Here is a 14180-nt window from a genome sequence, read left to right as displayed (position 1 = left end):
CGCTTGTGCTCTTTCAAAGCCCCATACTACTTATGGTTTCCACGCCACATATTCTTCTGTCCGTTGCCATGGTGCGGCCACTGGTTTGTCATTAATATTGTGGGTAACTTCAGATCCTTGACCTCAGGGCTTTCAGAGCTTTTCATGGTGTATTTTCCTCTTGATTGAATTGCTCTGCATTCCCAAGCACAGCTAAAACAAAATAAAACACTGCTGCTTTTGAATGGGGAAAGTTCATTTCACAAAGACAGGCTAGCAAAGGCTGGAAACCCACTGAAGAACAGCAGATTAAAAGGAAAACAGCCCTTCTCTGCAGACGTAACGACTGTGGCATGGATTTAAATTTACCTACAGCATCTGAGTCAAGCTATGGTCCCCAGGGTCCATCCATGAACTCAATATCTGGCCCAGTTCTGACTCTAATAATATGCCGCCCCACGGCCAGAGGATCTCAAATAATTCTATAAATTCTCATCCATGAAGTTTCACACCAGTTTTGAGAAGTGCAGAGCTACTTGTTCCCAGATTGCAGATGGGAAGACTGAGGTACAGAAACAGTAAGCTAAATAGCAGATGTAGCACACTGCTTCCCATGCATTTGTCCTACCTTGATTTGTGTTCTTACCTCAGGGGGTACAGGGGTATTTGCACATCTAGGGATACCTTACTCCCACAGCAGGCCTGTGCAAATGCTTTTGTGCCTATGATTTTTGCCCAGTGGGATTATTACGTAGATAGCAATTGGTAAGTCAAATACTATCTGTCATTCTCTATATTCTTGAATTTACTGAGAGCAGAATTTCACCTTAAGTATTTTTTAATGCTAGTGATAATTCTCACTTCAGAAAGCAGTCAATTTCTACAGTCCATTAGATATCAGTAACTTCACATATACTAGACTGAATCTGTGGTATTCCTGCTTAACAGAAATATGATTTTTTTTTTTTCCAGTCTGAAGAAAACAGCTATTACCATGGAAAATGTGATAATTGTCATATCAACAGCCACCTGCCAAAGCTAAACTACCCTTGAAGTTAACAGATTTTAAAAACTGCATGCACTTAAAGATGTTGCTTTCATATGAGCTCTTTTTGTTAAATGAGCTCCCAGAAACACAGATTTGCATTAAAAAAGCCTAAGCCGTCGCATTTCTGAAGATCCAACCCTCCTGCCCAGCCTGGTAGTAGTTTATTTGGTGAGGGGCCCTTGAGGATATAAAAATCCAATGGAATAGCAGCACTAGCATTTTCCTTTTTTCTTTAGGGTATTATTTGTTTAAAGGGAAAAATACAGCTATTACCTATTTGGGGAAGATGCTTCAGAAGCTGCAAACAGAATGCCTGCATCTACATGCGATGCAATACTGCACACATGAGGCAGGCAGTTTTATGCACTTAAAAATGCCTAATAGCAGGTCTGAGGATGACAATAACCACTTGATTGTACCAGAATCAATACAAACACCTGCCTGGAAAAATAGAGAGCAGCAAATGGACAGTAAGATGCAAAGCGTGAGGGCTTTTATGCAAATGCTGGGAGAGCAAAGAACAAACAAAGGAGAGAAGGAAGAGTAGCATAAAAGTACATCCGTCCTCAGATTTGGGGCCTGGCTGAGCTCATGTTGCGACTGAAGCAATTTTAGCACTGCTCTCACGTCAAGTCTGTCTCCTCTAGTCCCCTTACACGGCAAGAAAGCCCTATCTTGAGGACAGAGCGTAGCCATATCACATAGTGTTTAGGGACAAAACCCTCTCCCTGCCACAGACACGTCCCTCTTGCCAGAGGCTGGGAGTAAAGCCAATCCCACAACTTCTTCCCAGCAGAATAAGGACTCCCTTTACGATTTGCTCAGTCAAGAGGACACTCCAGCTGGCTTTGCTCCCTGGAGAGGCCTTCACTCCTGTGTATCTGCCTTGCCAGGCCAGCTATATCAGAGCCGCTCTTTTACTATTGCAGTGAAGGCGAGTTTGCTGTAAGATTCCCTAGGCAGTCCATTTGAAAGCCTTTCATTGGGAAGGCCGGTCACATTCCACTTTAGACAAAAACGCCGCCTGACAAACAGCCTTGTTCCTCACATCCCCGGCTGCAATAAGGAGGGGAAAAGAAAGGGGAGAGAAAAAAAAAAGGCTGTGAAATCCCATCGCTCCTCAGGGAAAAGTGTCTCTATGTGTGCCAATGTGTCTCATGACTTGCAGAAAGGCTGTACCTGACATTTATTCCTATAAAAGCCAATAAAAAAAATGCCTTTATAAAAAAAAAAAATTCTTATGTTGAGGATTTATAGAAGCACAGTAGAAATAAGGGGAAATGCCAGATATCCCTTCCTGGGTTAAATCCTGTGAGATGTTGAACATTGCCACCTCCTTATGAATAAGGCAGTTAAAACCCCAAGATCATAATTTAGTTTTCCTCATATTATCAGCCCCACACTTGCATTCACGATGCTCTCTTTGGAACCAGGTACCAGCCTACTGCTTCCCAATATCAGAGATGGAGCTTTTCTTACACATTTATAAACAAAATAATGCTGCAAGTGGGATCTCTGTCTATATATTGCAAAAAGCCACATCTATTCTCATGCAGTGAATCATGCAGGATTAGTCTAATAAGCTCTGCTGTAAATCAGACTCAAAGCATCTGTACTATGCTTAGGAAGAGCAAAATGCAGGATACCTACAGAAACCAAGCTTCCTGGCCTTTTCCAGGCCCAAATCCATCTACCCATCCCAGAGCAGAACCAGTGCTATCATGAAGCATGTGGGGGCTTTCCATCTCCAGTACTAAGGCTGTGTCAGTGTCCAGAACAGGGACCTGATGTGACTCCTGAGTCCAACAGAGAACAGACCTGAACCCGTTTACTGTGCTGGCACACCTCAGCAGCCTCATCTTTCTGCCTTTTCAACATACTGACCCAATTTTAAGAGATGAATGCAACTGATAGCATTGCATGGAAAAGTCATTGCAGATGCCTGTTAATGTCCTCAAGGAGCTGTTCTTCTATCCAAGGTTATATGCATGGCTCTTAAACATAAGCAAACAAGAAATTTAACACATATTTAATCTCCACATGGTATATATTTTTGCTACCATCTCTGCTCCAGAGTGGTTAGGATTCAGCATGGACATAGAACCGTACCTCCTTATCACAGAGGAAAGAGATTAATGAGCCTCAGAACAGAATTTTTCACTTGGAAGCATTTCATTAGGCAAGCTTTCTTCCACATGGAGAACATGATGCTGGAATGGAAACAGCTTAACCCATTTTATAAATTGGCATGAATCAAGGTAAACAGCAGGTGTTGAACAGATTCCAGTCGCGGTGTTGCATGCTTCACTTACTGGATGATGATATAATTTCATCACTGTTGATTAACTAATTTTGTTAGCATCTACAGTAGTCACCTATCAGTGCCTTGAGGTCTCCAATTATTTCTCTACCAAAGTTATGACCTACTTATACATCATCCAATTACCTAACAGTGACAATAAAAATGACACCTGGTAGTTAAACTGCAATGGTGAAAGTCAGGAAATAAGAGTTTTGTCCCAGCTCTGTTACTCACTTACTGTTTGTGGCCAATTCACTTAGGCTACAGTTTCCTCATATCCACTAATCTGGGGAGTCCTGTTTCAGACAATCAAGATCTCCATCTGACATCAAGAGAAAATACAGATACCCAACAAATCAATCCCTCAGTGCTTCCAAGCGAGCCCTCAAATGCAGTAGAGAGCCCTAGAATTTGACTCTGTAACAATTCTTTAGCCATTTAATCAGATACAAGCTTCATGCGCCAGCTGATTCCTGCCTGATGTTCCCCCAAAAAGATGCCTGAAACACTTGCAGTGCAGATCCCTCTCTCCTGATCCAGCATCCCATGCATTAAATGCACTGTGATAGCCACCCAGCTACGTTTCTGATGTGGAGTCAAGAGGAGAGGCTGTAACTTTGCACTGCTTGGGGTTGGGCCATTGAACAGCCCTGAGGCCAGAGGACCCTCCAAAAAACATACCCAGATGCATCTGTATGGTAAAGAATCCCACAACGTGCTGCTTCATGCAACGGGGGGGAAAAAAGAGCTCTGCAAAACAGGGACAACCAGCATGCGTGTCTACCTCACACAGACTCTGGCAGACGTAATGAATACAAAGAGATTTTAGTTTCTTTGTGGAAAAGGGCTGCACAACTCTCCACTCTTACGCCGTTCCCTAACGTAACACATCAAGACACAATGTTTTTACAGGTTGTTTTTAATCCTGTAGCCTGGTTAAAAGGATACACACTTCCACCAAAATCTGTATGTGCTCTGGACAGCAAAATTAAAAGCAGAACTTCATGCTGAAGCTAGAACAAGGTGGATCCTTTATACAGTGGCACCTACCCATGGTATAATGTTCAAGCACGAAAGATGAAACCAGCTGAGTTTTGCACAAAGCTTTTGTGTCTGTCTGATGTGCTCTGTGAATCTTTTGTCACAGCTCAATGTGCTGTCCCCAGAGAGGGACAATTTTTTCCCGTCCCTCAACTGTGTTTTATGGTTTTATTCTAATTTTACAACACAATCTGTGACAGCTGGTCCCACGGTGTGTCTGGGTTGAATAAAGCCCAGGGACCCTTTGCCAAGCCTCTACGCAATGTGCTGAGCTTAATGAAATGTGTCAGCTCCACTGTGAATCGTGCATTCATGGAACTGAATGAAATCTGAGTTTTCAAGGAAAACTTAAGGGATACATAATTGCACACAGCAAACCCGGGTGGATGGAGAGAGGAGAGGAATCCCAGAGAAACACGCAGCAGCTCTACTAATAGCAAAATAGATCCTGATAGCTGGAATTTAATCAACCTGTTTGAGTAATGATTTAATACTATCAGCCACTGCTGAGGCCTCACGGGAGAACAAGTACAGCTCAGAGGCTGAGCTAAAATACTAGGTCCCAGTGGTCTAGGTTGTAGTGCAGCTCTGCCACATATGTCCAGCACAATCCCGAGCAAATCACATCACTTTTGGGCCTCTCTCTCCATTTATATATATTCCTTCTGGCTCAGTTTGCTTCTCTGATCTATTGAGGTTATCAGCCCAGGAGGACACTGACCACTCTTGAACACACAACAGTGCCCAGTTGGTACTTGAAGCTGTTTTCATATTTGGGAGAGGATAGCCATCTGCGAGAGTCCTGTACGTGGTGAACATAACATTACAGGGTACACAAAGCAAAGTGCATAATGTAAACTGGATTGACCTTACTTTTTCCTCCCCAATGCTGCAGAACAAAGAGGACCCTGATGAACAAGAAAAATGCTAATTTTAACAGAAAAAGAGGTCCTCAAAAGGTTTAAGATTTTCCTGCATCATGTCAATCTGTGAAAGTCACAGTCCCATTGCACTTCTCCTCTTTGTAGTTTCTCACTAGAAGTCAGATATCAGTAAACAAATTAATGGCTTGATTCTCCATTGGAAACAAAAGGAAACGCGAGTGCTCAGCATCCTTGAAAATCACACAGCGTATACTCTGGGAATTTTTCTGACATAAGAGATTCACAGGGGGAATGGGTAAATTGTTACCCTAACTGCTGTAAAGTAGTTGCTCTGTTTTCCTTTTCCTCAATGTTTTCAGTTACCTGCCAGCTGAACTGCCCCGAAACCAGACCTAGCTGCGTCATATGTGAGCACTCTGCTACAAAGCGGGGAAATCTGTAACAAGGCACCTGATGTCCACGGTAGGGCCCTGCTGCAGTTTGTTGTCAAAGTCAGTCCGACATTTCTGCATCAGATAAGAAGCCATCTGACCCTTGTCACGTGAGTTTAACCAGGAAAACAGCAAACACAACACTTGCACAAACATTGTAAAAACAGGAGTACAGATGCCAAAACGTGGATGTCCTTTGGGGTAGAGTTAAAAGTCAAAGACTGAACTCCTGGATGTGTGAACACTGCTTTCAAAGTTTTCTACCTCTCACCAGCAGCTTTTACCTCAGGAGTGCTTTACTAAGGAATTAAGCCTTAAAATATCCTTTTAGATAAGAAGAGACTATTATTCTGTTTTACATTAAGGGAAACGGAAGGTTAAATGGCTCCTGCAAACTTTACACCTGTGTTGGCATCAGAAATAAAACCCAGCTATCTTTGCTCCACTCCTTGGCTTTAGCCCAAGACCATATTTTTCCAGCTCCTAAGACAAGCCCTGCAGAAATGTGCTCAAGAACAGAATCTTTCCCTGCAACCAAGAGCCTCCAGCTGGAAACGCAGCTCTGAACTGTGCCAACCTGCCACGTGCGCTAACAATGAAAAAAAAAAAGCCACAGCCATTTGAGAAGCACACTCTCAAATGCGGCCCAGTGCCTGCCACCCTGCCGCCAGCCACCTTTTTTTTGCACCTGAACTAACCGCACCATACTCCTTGTCCCTGAACTCTCCTTCTCCTTCCACATCTGTTGCCTGCAAATCTTCCTGTCACCACCTCCTTTTTTAAGTGCCAAGGCCTGGACCGCATCCCCGTTCCCTCAGGCCACAATCACTTCTGGCCATGGAGAACAGCAAACTCCCCTTCTCTCACAAACCCTCCCCAGTTGCCCATGACACCGACCCTCCCAGGTGCAGCGTGTAATTTCCCACCTTCTCACCCCGTGCAGAAGGGCAAGACGAGGGCTAGCCCCATCCCGATCAGAGCAGACACGTAGCCTTGTAGATTCAACTGCATGAGGAATGTGAGATCCCACGTGTCGCAGGATGGAGTTTAATGCAGTGCTAGTGGAATCCAGGCCAGGACGCACAGCCCCCTGATTTCACCAGTAAGTCTTTGATCCAAGACAAGCCTTGCCTGCAATATCTTATCTACACCCCATTGTTTCTGGGATCCAGTTCAAAATAACCCTTTTGGATTTTCTATTCCTCCCTCTCTCATCGCTCCCTCTATTCCCAGTTCCTCACTGTCATGACGCAAATGCACTGCTGGTGCAAGACCCTTCCATTGTCCGGAAAGCCACAGGGTCTTCCTCTCATATTCTGCTAACGAGTTTGTGAATATTCAAATATATTCCATGTATTTTTAACCAAAGCTTTATGTAATTACAAGCATCTATTCTCTGCCATTCTGTACATCATTCTGGAAATGGTTTGGGGGGTGAGATTTATTATAGGCCATTGCAGTGTGCTCTTTGTTGAGCCTAATGAAAGCAGGGTTTACCCAAGAGAAAGGAGTAATTTAAGTGTCCTGTATCTCAGCTATAGCAATACTTTTAATCCATATGTTTGTAGACAAGCCAACCTGTTCAATTCTAATGACCTGTGCAAGAAATACATTTTTCAAACAAATTCTCAGCAGGATACTTTTCTTCAGCATCTCTGGCTAGAAGGGGCTAAGTGAGGTGATGGAGTTCTGAATCTTACATCTTGTTCTGGAAGTGCCCTTAATGATGGTTGGGTTCTGAGCTCGTAGAAGTGTTTTTAATTACTAAGAAAAAAAAAATTAAGTCAAAGCTGAGCCAGCTGCCAGAGCTTCCAGAGGACTGACTACATTCACAAATCTTATAATCTTTTTATATTCATTATGAGAATACTACAAAAAAAGGGCAATCAGATCTTGGCCAACAAATTAAATGCTTATTCAAAGATTAATTCACATCATCTGTACTCCATTAGCTGTACTTTTTTGCCAGGGAATATAATGCAATATTTTCAGGGGGAATAGTTGCTGCTATTGCCAAGAGCTTGCAATTTACTGGCTCTTGCAGCATTGACATGGGAGTCACTGGGCTATGGGCACAGCTAGAGCAGATAGTGTAGCAATATACAGTATGAAACATATGGAGCGAATCTGCTTCATTCTGGTGTTAAAAGGTACTGATTATGACTCTGAGATGCAGCCAAGTGACAAGGGGGAAGCAAACTCATAAACCAATAAAAGTTTATCCTTCATTGTATCATGAAGGGAACAATTTGTCGCTGCTGGGTTTGGGTTTTTCCCCCCAACTACAAATACATCGAGATTTCATTTGAAAATCAGAAGATATGGCTGAGGAAAGCGGGACTTAATTTCGGTGCATCTAACCTGAAACATCATAACAGGGCAACCTTTCCAAGAATAAATGCATAGTACTGCTAAAGGCAGATCCTCAAAATAATAATAAAAAAACAGCTTCCCTAATCAATTTGTGATTCCTTTCAGAATACACAGTGCCCTAATGCAGTTCTACTATCCTGCCTATTTTTACATTTGCTAAACACAAAGATTTACCTTCTGTTTCCCAACACCAAAGGCCAGCACTGTAGTGCCTACCTTGGGGACCTATGGGTAGATGTTAGATAGGTGCTTGTACAAGAGTGAGATTCATGAAAACCACCATGCTCAGTGCAGAATTGCCTATATTAGCTCACAGGAAAGCATAACTACTTAATTTTTGCCCCTTAGGGAGCTGTTGATACTGGATTTAAATAGCTACAAGGACAATGACAGAATGCAAAGGTGTTTGCATCTTTTACTGGATCTAGCTCCCAATCTCTTTTCTGTGCAAACACTTCTAGAGACACCATAGTAATAAATATCCCAAAATATTTATTAATTATCCAAGACACAATTTGTTTTAATCGTTTTTTGTTTTGCTATGTTCCTCACATAGTAAGCACAAATAACTCAGAGAGGTAAGTCTTTTGTGTAAAAACTGGCGGCATCTAAATGACAAAGAAAGCACTGCCAAAGCAAACACAGAGCACGTCTGGGAGAATGAGCAGATAATTCCAGCTGCTAAACTGATCTTGAGAATTCAGCTGATGAGATGTAGGTTGACTGATATACTGCACCCCAGATTTAGGTAGACAGGTCTTGCTAGTGGAACATACGGTCCTTTCCAGATGTTCTAGTCTATCCGTGTTGTTGAAAGACATGAATTTACAGATGTCACAGAGTTCATCTGCAGTTATACTCTTTTCATTCTGCATTATTTACAATAAACAAATTACCATGAAATCTAGGTGCCACACTGCCACAGTTGCTTTGTCTGAGGCCCAAATCAAAACCAAATCGCGCCCTTCTATTGACTTCCCTAGGTACTGGAAACAACCCTGCTTGCATTTGGCTCCCTGTGGAAACCAGATGCTACAAAGTGGCTATTTTAAATGGTTGGAGGGCAGAACTAAGTAACAGAAAGTTGTTTTTTCCTGTAGAAGCTATACAAGATCTGGGCTACCTAGCCAGGCTTTTAGATACAGAAGTAAATATGCAGTTTGTTCCCAAAACAATTTTGCGTAAACTGGTACTTTCTGCTAGATAGATGGAGAATTATTCTCTACTCTCCACTACAGTGCACATTACCTGTTTCTCCCGCTAGCCTCTCAAAAGTAAAGAGGGGAAATACAACTGCTCTGTTTAATGAGCTGCTATTATTCTTATTATGATGCCCAATAAAAATTAAGGTTTTATTTTCCTGAACTCTTTCCTTCAGGAAATGTCAGCCAAACATAACCCAGCAAAAGCGAACACCATATTTGCCTTGGCTTCTGGGACGTGCCATGTTCCCATAATGAGGGCAGAACAAAATACTGGGGCCTAGGCACACCTGGCTTGAAAATTGGGCACTGTCTAAAGCTAGTTTGCAGATATTGGAAGCCAAACCTGTATTCTGGACTTTGCCAAGTCTGGTGCTTTTCCTTCTCTTTCCCAAGCCCATGGTAGCCACATCAATATATGTATTTGAGAAAAGTTTGAGTACATCCAAGGTGTTATGCAAATATCCTCTCTGCTGTTCTGCTGCAATATGTGTATTGAAATAACCTCTTGTAAAGGCTTTACAGACATCAACATTTTTGGATTAACTACCAAGTAAAAGCCAACAACTTTCCTGCCTTACTATACATTAATATAGCTAATTAGCAGTCTCTAGTTGTCAAGCAGCATCAAAAATAGGGTGTCATGCCAGGTTTGTGAAAAACAATTTGGACACCATGCTCTCTAGTTTTGGCCCATGCATTGTAAAGAAGAGGACACCCTTATTTCTTCAAATGTGCCCCTGATGGAATAGGTTCATACTATAAATCACTCTGACTTAAATTGTGTGTTTTTATTTTCTGCATTAAAAATTCCAGAACATGATTCATCCTCTTGTCACTATGTTTTGACATGAATACAACTCCTCCACAATCAATGGAGTCACACCAAACTAGGGTGCTAAAACAGGCTTTTAGGCAACACTGTTTTTACTAAGTCCATCTTCTAAGCAACTTCTACTTTCACTAAGACAACAAGAATGAACTACAAAATTATTCCATTCCATTATGTTTATTTGTGAAACTCTCACAATCCAAGTGCGGATTCCTTGAGATTGTACTAAACTCACACACAAACCCAGGCAAACCACAAACAGGGCATGAATGTTAGCATGCCCCCTACGCCAAGATTTTCTGCTGTGAATGCAACCTGAAAATGAGGATGAGTTTAAGAACTGTGTCCCCAACCAGCTTTCTCAAGGGACAAGAAAACTTAAAAGATTTGATCTTCGGATAGATAAATTGGGCTTGGTTTTCAGTCATATCTGTTGTTAAAACAACCCATTCCTACAAATGCAGGAGCTGTTAAAATAAGGGTACACTCGCTAAGCCCAAAATTTTCAGGATATAAAGCATAACCTGCTAATCCCTCTGTTTATCCCTATCTTAATCAGGATAGCAAAGTAGATACAGATGCGATAGCAAAATGGATGCAATTGCACATCCTGCCTTTTCCAAGGGACTCAGCAGTTTCTTGCCCCTATCAGTCACTGCTCTATGGCCTATCATTACAGTCCCTCCTCCGAGATGCTGTCTGAAGACCGTTTCGTTAATTCATGTGAATTTGTGCACTTCAAAAAATCCAAATCAGGTCAGGGTTTGAGAGTCTTAATTGGTTCTTTGAGTTATATCCCAACATCTCTGTACATTACAGCGCTAGACCAGAAAACTTCCAGCATAATTACTCCTTCCTAACAGAAGAAATATCCAGTGTTGTGATATCAGACTACTTTTACCATATACCACTTTTGAATGCAGGTATGTTTTCATTGGCACAATACTGATCTGAAACATGCTGGGCCTTTGGAAGGAAAAAATCTAGGGGGAGTGGAAAAGAGAGGAAAATAACCTCATTCCTCTAACAGGTTACCTTATAAGCAACCAGTTTTCTGTAGTTGCCCAGGATCCTGGCAGACTGGGAGCTGTTCTAGGGGAGAGAAGCGGATGCTGAGACCTGCATGCAAAATGCAGTCCGTCATGTGGCAATGCTGTTTATCATTCACATTCCACTCCTGTACCGTTGGTAACATGCACAGACACTAAAGTTGGACTTTATCAGCACTGTAGGAACTGTTCCTGTTCCTACACATGCAACCATCATCGGAGAGCTTTGGCAACAGCTGAAGCGCTGAACAAGAAAAAACTAAGGATAATCCTGGGCTCTGTAGTTTTCCCTTAAACAGCTTTGACAGGACTTGTTGAATAGGCAAGAAAGCCCCGAAACTTTCAAGATGAAAGCAGAAATACAAGCATTAACTGCCAAACCTCATTTGACTTAACACCTCTAACATTGTGACCAGAAATACTTTTCCAGAGACATGGAGGCAGGAAACTAAATGTGTAACTGAAAGACGTTGCTCCTGGACTGCAATCCCAGCTCTGCCACTGACCTGTTCAGTGATTTCATTAGGGGTATTTAACTTCTGGTTACACTGCCTTCTCCACTGGCAAATGAACAAAAGGATATTGAACTTCCTAGGTGAGGCTAAGGTAAGTGGATATGTTCTGCCACACGTTTCAAAGGCAAGCATTGTACTTGCATAAAATATTCAATATGTTACCCATATGTTCATTCCTGCCTCTGTTTTGCTAGTGCTGCTATTTTATTTCAAATGAGAAGCTTCATATTCCTTTTTCCACAGATGCACAAACTATACTACACCTCATGGGAAGCTACTTCTAATAAACATCTGTAAATCTACCTCATTCTTGATTTAAATCCTTACTTAAAACAAACTCTGCCATGAAATCAACCTAAAACATGACAATTACGAGGCAAGCTGATAAGCTGAAACCTTCTCGTATTATGCCAAAACCAGCTATGTCTGCACTGCAATAGAAACATGCAAGAGAGATGTCTGATCTAACTCTGCTTCAGATTTGCATGAGCTGTTGTGTTCCCATGTTCCTGTACATGACAATCTGGAGAAAGTAGCCTCGGTCCAAGTAAGCTCAGAGCAGGTTTGAAACAAACCAGAGGAAAAAGTTTTCCACGCAACACAAACTGTGGAGCTTGTGACCACATGATATGAGTTCAAAACGGGATTAAACATATTCACAGAGTCACAGTCTATTAAATCTCCAACTCAGAATATGGCTAACCTGCCGGTTGGTGTTGTCTCAGGGGACAGACCACTCAACACATGCTCCCTCATCTCTTCCTTCCAGCTTTCATTATCAGTCGTTGTCAGAGAGGATGTCAAGCTAGATAAACCTTTGCTCTCACCCAGTAGCATATCCCTTACATTTTTAGGTAAACTAGTAAGACCTGCTTTCCAGCAAGAGCTTATTACCTCCGGCACAATATCATGCTGTGGGGCTTCTACAGCTCAGTACCCCTGCACGCTGTCTTGTTATGCTCCTGTGTTTCTTGTCCCCGCTTACTTGCTGATATATTTTATTTAGCGGGACACTTGTTTGGTCCTATGTTTACTGAATGGTCAGTATGACTATGTGTAAATATTGGGCACAGGAGATACTAAGGTAAGCTGTCAGAAAGCCCCTGTGGAGGGAACACATGTAGGCCCGACCTCCAGCCCCCTCGATCCATCACACAAGGTTAGCTGATACGATAAACACTGTAAATAGAAACGACTTGTTCTGAGCAATAGCTGTTAAATCAATAAACAGCCAAAACTTCGGAGAAAAAACACTATTTTTCCTCATTTATCAAACAAGACACTGTATTTTTTTTTTCTCCCCCTTTTTAAACAAGTTCAGTTTGTGAAGATTGAAGAAAAACAAGACGTCCTTTCAAATCCCTTCTCTGGATCAAACCTCATTAGGTTTTGATGTCAATGGTGCATAGAAGGTTGACCGCTGCCAGCAGAAGTATTTGGCAGCCAGACTGTTACATAATACAATCCTGTCTTTCACAGAAGAGAGATCTCTGTGCTACTAAATGTGCTAAAATTTAACCCGCTGCTTTGCTCCATCCAGCCAAAACAACTCTGTACATTTTCCATAGTACTAAATGATGGTTATATAAAAAATTCAAGCTTCTGCTTGAAAAATAAAATACCCAGAAACACTAAAAACACACATAGGTATTTAGTTAAGGAAGTACACATTTCCTTTTCCCCACCTCTGACCGAAATCTGCTCTGAGAAGGGAGATGTTTGTCCCTAAAAGCAAGAGAAGTATTTTAAAAAACTTGTACATCTATTAGAAAAAATATACTAATGAAAAGAAAAGAAGTGTGTTACTCTCAAACTGTGTCACTGCTTCATGGAAATGTTTGGATTCAGAACTCTGGAAACATAAAATGTTTTCCAAGGCTGTTTACAGTAAGCTTGAGTTTTCAGCTCCCACGAGTAGGAAGAAAATTTCTAATATCAACTTTTTTTCCAGAAAGGCTTTTTAGCTGTGCCTGTGTATCCTGTGATGCTAAAAAAAAAAAACCAGTATCAGCTTTGAGTGGTGTAAATCAGGGGCACTTTTGGTCCCATTCATAGTTTCTGCCAACAAACTGACATGGCAATTTACAGTGCCAGATGCTGACAGGTAATATTTCCACTGAACTCAAGTTTTAAAAAAACAAATTCTCTTCTCTGAGCCCCAGTATAAACCAGCCTATATAATTTCACCCAGCCATCTCTGGACCAGCCCCAATATCTTGTGTTCGGCTAATGAATACCCTCGAGCAACAGTGATATTGGCAAATCTGGGAAATAGAAATCCCAAGTATGGGACTGACTGAAACTGGAAGAAAGACCTTCAGGATTTGCCCTGTGGGGAATCAAATGGAAAGGAGGCAGCCCAGCTCTACCCAGTCAGTTTATAGTCACCAGTAAAGATTACCCAGTGGGCCTCTCTCAGAGAGCTGGAGAAATACTTTGGGGATACGAATCCATACTCAAGCATAGAGTTAAGGGGAACTGTGGGCCAGAACAAAGGGAGGGGTTGTGCACTGGACCCACACTG

The sequence above is a fragment of the Calonectris borealis genome, chromosome 10 (genome assembly GCF_964195595.1).
Source record: "Calonectris borealis chromosome 10, bCalBor7.hap1.2, whole genome shotgun sequence".
NCBI lineage: Eukaryota > Metazoa > Chordata > Aves > Procellariiformes > Procellariidae > Calonectris > Calonectris borealis.
The sequence above is the reverse complement of the archived record's forward strand: the minus strand, read 5'-3'. Positions refer to the sequence as shown.